At 37.2% G+C, this 6038-nt stretch overlaps 1 pseudogene across 1 annotated transcript; it reads left to right on the top strand.

Annotated features, from left to right (window-relative positions):
- Positions 1–379: 379 nt before the first annotated feature.
- On the top strand, positions 380–4089 carry LOC308687474 (protein NLRC3-like; annotated as a pseudogene). Its single transcript has 5 exons — positions 380–2111; positions 2297–2470; positions 2576–2749; positions 3410–3456; positions 3545–4089. The product of its transcript is annotated as a protein NLRC3-like (transcript).
- The last annotated feature ends 1949 nt before the right edge of the window (positions 4090–6038 follow it).

The following is a 6038-nucleotide window of genomic DNA, read 5'->3' as shown; positions in this document are numbered from 1 at the left end:
CTCCCTGGTAGTTAATTAGTTCCTGCACCTGTTCTGTTTTACCCTGATTACTCCCCTGTGAATTTAGCCCTCGGTTTCCTTTGTTTCATTGTTCGGTATCGTTCCTGGTTATTCATTAGTTTGCTCCTGTGATATATTGTATGTTACTTTGCAGATTAATAAAGTGTTTGTTTGGATTCTCCGGCCTCCTGCGATTACTACAGCCACTACTCAGTATATAACTAGTACTGTAATGCCCTTTTGTTTGTTTGTTTTTGTCAGTATCAGCAGGTGGAAGAGACAGAGATCGGAGTCTGTAAGGAGTAACAACTCTATGGAAGAACACATTAGATTCAGCGATGGACAAGTGCAGACAGTCAAAGACCTGCTCAGAACCAACATGAAGGACAAGTATGAGAGATTATTTGAGGGAACCAAACTCCAAGAGAAAGAAACCCTCCTCAACAGGATCTACACACAGCTTTACATCATAGAGGGAGAGAGTGAAGGAGTGAATGAAGAACATGAGGTTTTACAGATGGAGAAAACAGCCAGAGCACAAACCTCACAAGACACTCCAATCTACTGCAATGACATCTTTAAAGCCTCACCTGAACCAGGACGTGAGGAGAAAGAGCAAATCAAGACTGTTCTTACTAAAGGCATCGCTGGAATCGGAAAAAGCGTTTCTGTGCAGAAGTTCATTCTGGACTGGGCCGAGGGAAAAGCCAATCATGATGTAGATTTCATGTTTGTGCTTCCATTTCGAGAGCTGAACTTGATCCGAGATCATCAGTACAGTCTTCACAGACTTCTGCTGGACTTTTATCCTGAACTTCAAGATCTGGACCCAAAGATTTTTGAGGAGTGTAAAGTTGTGTTGATCTTTGATGGTCTGGATGAAAGCAGAATGACAATGATGTTTTCAGATGATCAGAAAGTTTCTGATGTGACTGAGACATCATCAGTGGGTGTGTTGATGTCTAACCTCATGAAAGGAGATCTGCTTCCCTCTGCTCTCATCTGGATCACCTCCAGACCAGCAGCAGCCAATCAGATCCCCTCTAAACACATCAACCGTCTGACAGAGATTCAGGGATTCAATGAGTCTCAGAAGGAGCAATATTTCAGGAAGAGAATCAGTGACGAGCATCAAGCCAGCAGAATCATCCCACACATCAGAAGAGCAAGAAGCCTCGACATCATGTGCCACATACCCGTCTTCTGCTGGATCTCCTCCACTGTGCTTCAGAAGCTCCTGGAAGAAGATCTGAGTGCAGAAATCCCTCAAACTCTGACTGAAATGTACATCCACTTCCTGCTGATTCAGATCAACAAGAGGAATCAGAAGTATGAAGAGAGAGATCCAGAGAAACTCCTGCAGTCCAACAGAGAAGTGATTGTGAAACTTGCTGAAGTGGCTTTCAAGCAGCTGATGAAGGGCAATGTGATGTTTTATGAGGAGGACCTGTTTGAGAGCGGCATAGACGTCAATGACGCCTCAGTGCTTTCTGGGATTTGCATCTTTAAGGAGGAATCAGTGATACATCAGAGGAACGTCTACAGCTTCATTCATCTGAGCGTCCAGGAGTTTCTTGCTGCCTTCTATGTGTTTTACTTTCATGTAAGTACAACTATGGAGGGACTGAAAAAATTTGCTTCAGTACAAAAATTGCTTAAAGGTGCAGTAGATGATGCCATTGAGAGTGAGAATGGACAGCTGGATCTGTTCCTGCGGTTCCTGCTGGGCGTCTCACTGGAGTCCAATCAGAGACTCTTACAGGATCTTCTGACACACACAGAGAACAGCTCAGAGAGCATCAGGAGAACCACACAGTACATTAAAGAGAAGATAAAAGATGGACATGAACTCTCTGCTGAAAGATCCATCAATCTGTTCCTCTGTCTGCTGGAAGTGAAAGATCAGACTCTGTCCAGAGAGATTCAGGAGTTTGTGAAATCAGACAAATTATTTCAGAGAAGAAACTCTCTCCTGCTCACTGCTCAACAATCTCCTACATGCTTCAGATGTCAGAGGAGGCGCTGGATGAGCTGGACCTCAAGAAATACAACACATCAGATGAGGGTAGAAGAAGATTAATACCAGCTGTGATTAACTGCCGGAAAGCCCTGTGAGTGTTTAATAATATATTACATTGAAAAGTTTCAGAATATAAACACAATTGTTATGATAACATATACATCTTAAGTATATTTTGATTATTTAAAAAAAAGTGTTTTTACAAAATGATGCTGATATTATTGAACTCTTAATTGTAGAATGCAGTTAAAAATATATAAATCTCATATCTTTCAGTCTTGCTGGCTGTAATCTCACTGCTCAGTGCTGTGAGAGTTTGTCATCAGCTCTTCAATCCTCAAACTGTGTCCTGAGAGAGCTGGATCTGAGTAACAATGACCTGCAGGATTCAGGAGTGGAACTGCTTTCTGATGGACTGAAGAGTTCAAGCTGTCAGCTGGAGATACTGAGGTTTGACTTTTACATTGAGTCATTCATGGTGGTTCCACACTGGCTTTAAAACAACCCATTTACTGTTTATGTGTGTCTGTAGATGATCTGACTGTGTGTCTGTAGGTTGTCAGGCTGTATGGTGACAGAGAAAGGTTGTGGTTATGTGTCTTCAGCTCTGAGTTCAAACGCCTCACACCTGAGAGAGCTGGATCTGAGCTACAATCACCCAGGAGAATCAGGAGTCAAGCTGCTCAATGACAAACTGAATGATCCAAAATGCTCACTGCAGATACTCAAGTATGTGTGGTATAAGATAAGTGAAATAATTGAATTCAGAGCTTTTGATCAAACTTTGCTTTGAAAGTAAAATCCTTAATTCTTCTGGTTCTTCCGATCTCTGCATTGTAGCAATTAAATCCATATTTTAACTCGCAAAATGTATTTGCACCATTTTCTTTATTGCAGTTTTTACATATTTATAGTAAAAGGTCAATATCTGCAAAAAGTGCTTGCTGAAAATACAACTAAAACATTGAGTATGTTAATTAGAATATATGGATTGGGTTATTAAGAATTTGAAGATGGTAGAGATACTCATGTACTGTTATTTATTGGTTACAGAGTTACTAAATGCAAACAATTTACAACTAAATATTATATTATTTGTTTTACAGTTATATGCATATATCAAATCCGTTTTAGCTCCTTCGGCTGTTCACTAGGAGCTCAAAAAGACTGCAGAATATTTCCTGTAAAGCTGTGTACAGGGGTCTGAAGATATCAAAATATAAAAAATCTCAAGACATTGAGACATACGGTTCTGTGAAGCTGCTTTGGAATTGAGACATGTGCTATACAAATAAATATGACTTGACTTTATATTAATAGTCTGTATGTGAATATCTATTCAAACTTCTCACAATTAGTTTTGTCTGTATGTTTGTGTGTCTTTTCTAGTTTGGATCATGGAGGACCCTTCAGGATAAAATCAGGACTACAAAAGTGTTGGTTCTTCTTCTAACACATTCTTGCACATTTAAAAAACAAAACAAATGAGATTAATAAACTTTTTATCTCTCTTCTTGTGTTCAGATGCCTGTGATCTTACAATGGATCCAAACACAGCAAACACTCAACTCATCCTGTCTGAAAAGAACAAAAAGATAGAATATGTGAAAGATAATCAGCCGTATCCTGATCATCCAGAGAGATTTGCTGATATTCCTCAGGTTCTGTGTCGAGAGAGTCTGACTGGACGCTGTTACTGGGAAGTTAAATGGGGCCTTGGGGATGATGAACGGGACTCCTGGGCTCGTGTAGCAGTGGCTTATAAAGGAATCAGCAGGAAAGAAGGGACTGTCTGTAAGTTTGGATACAATGACAAATCCTGGTGTCTTTTTTGCACTTGTTATGGATTCACTGTCTGGCACAATAATGTGTGCAATAACATAACCCGTATACCACAATCTAAGAGAGTAGGAGTGTATCTGGACGTGTCGGCTGGCACTCTGTCCTTCTACAGCGTCTCTGACACAAACACACTTACACACATACGCACATTCAACACCGAATTCACTGAACCACTCTATGCTGGATTTAAGGTTTTTAAGTCCAAACTGTCTCTGTGTCAGATTTAACATACAAACACTTAAATTCCAAAGTAGACTGAGTACAGATTTAATGGAGTACAGTTGTAACACTGAATGTTGCCTTTCTCATGCAAGTTGCACACGGATGATTATTCTATATGCACGTTCACACTGGCATGGAGACAGTTCTCAGAAAGTAATTTTGTTATGATAAAAGCATCTAATTAAAAAAAAAAATTCTATACTCTGTTTAATTATCTGTCAGTTCATTAGGTGCTGACATGTAATTGTATTTATTTATTATAACTTTTGATTATAAAATGGCCTGGGAGGATGTTGTGAAAAACCAAGAATATTATAAATGGCAAGTTTTAATATATGGAAACAAGTCACTAAACATTTCCACTTCCTCCACCCTGAATTTAATTAATTAATTGTCTGCAAGAATCATGCCACCACTTTGTAAAAACTATGTACAAATCATTGTTGATGTCTTATTTATTTACATTCATGTCAATTCACTTTAATCTATTTTATGCATTTATTTAATAGTAATTTTAATTGTTAATTAAATTAAAATAGAATTAGCAATTAAAAGTAATTACTCTTATTATCTATAATTTGGCCTGATTCGGGGGGCCTATAAAGGTGTCAGCAGGAAAGGAACTGTCTGTAATTTTGGTTACAATAACAAATCATGGTGTCTTTTTTGCTCTCGTGATGGATTCACCGTTTGGCACAATAATGTGTGCAGTAGCATACCAACCCATATACCACAATCTAAGAGAGTAGGAGTGTATCTGGACGTGTCGGCCGGCACTCTGTCATTCTACAGCATTTTAGACACACACACACTTACACATATATACACATTCAACACCACATTCACTGAACCCCTCTGTGCTGGATTTAAAGTTTTTGAGTCCAAACTGTCTCTGTGTCAGATTTAACAAACAAACACTTAAATTACAAAGTAGACTGAGTACAGATTTAATGGAGTACAGTTGTAACACTAAATGTTTCCTTTCTCATGCAAGTTGCACACGGATGATTATTCTATATGCACATTCACACTAGCATGGGGACAGTTCTCAGAAAGTAATTTTGTTATGATAAAAGCATCTAATTAAAAAATATATATACAACTTTACTCATTCTACTCTACTTTATTCTCTGTCAGTTCATTAGGTGCTGACATGCAATTGTATTTATTTATAACTTTTGATTATAAAATGGCCTGGGAGGATGTTGTGAAAAACCAAGAATACTATTATAAATGGCAAGTTTTAATATATGGTAACAAGTCACTAAACATTTCCACTTCCTCCACCCTGAATTTAATTTATTAATTGTCTGCAAGAATCATGTCACCACTTTGTAAAAAACTATGTACAACTCATTGTGGATGTCTTATTTATTTACATTCATGTTAATTCACTTTAATCTATTTTATACATTTATTTAATATTACTTTTAATTGTTAATTAAATTAAAATAGAATATAATCAGCAATTAAAAGTAATTACTCTTATTCTCTCTAATTTGTTCTGATTCGGGGGATCACAGTGTCTCTCTCACTTCTTCTCTTATAGGACAGATGGAAGGGAGCTGAGAGGATTTTAAAAGTTAAATACACACAAAATGAACAGTGGTATTACTTTGCCTAATGCAAATTAAGGTTACAGCAATAGGTTGTTAGTGCTTTCAAAATTGGTCGATGAAATGATGTAACCACATAATAAGTAAATGAAAAATTTAGTACATTACAAATTTAAAAATGTTGTAAAACTTGAATGGTTAAAACACTATGTTAAATAATAAAAGAACAAATGTGAATTAAAGATCATACATGTCTTTATTGAGTCAGCACTGTCATGTCATTTTAATTTACAATACAATTTTAGACATGCAGTTTGTTTCCTTATATAATTTCCACATTAATAAATGTAGCACATTTTATACTGTTGGCCTGTTTTCAGCATAAAAAGTAATACATA

This window comes from Scardinius erythrophthalmus (genome assembly GCF_964197995.2).
Source record: "Scardinius erythrophthalmus genome assembly, chromosome: 3".
NCBI lineage: Eukaryota > Metazoa > Chordata > Actinopteri > Cypriniformes > Leuciscidae > Scardinius > Scardinius erythrophthalmus.
The sequence above is the reverse complement of the archived record's forward strand: the minus strand, read 5'-3'. Positions and strand labels throughout refer to the sequence as shown.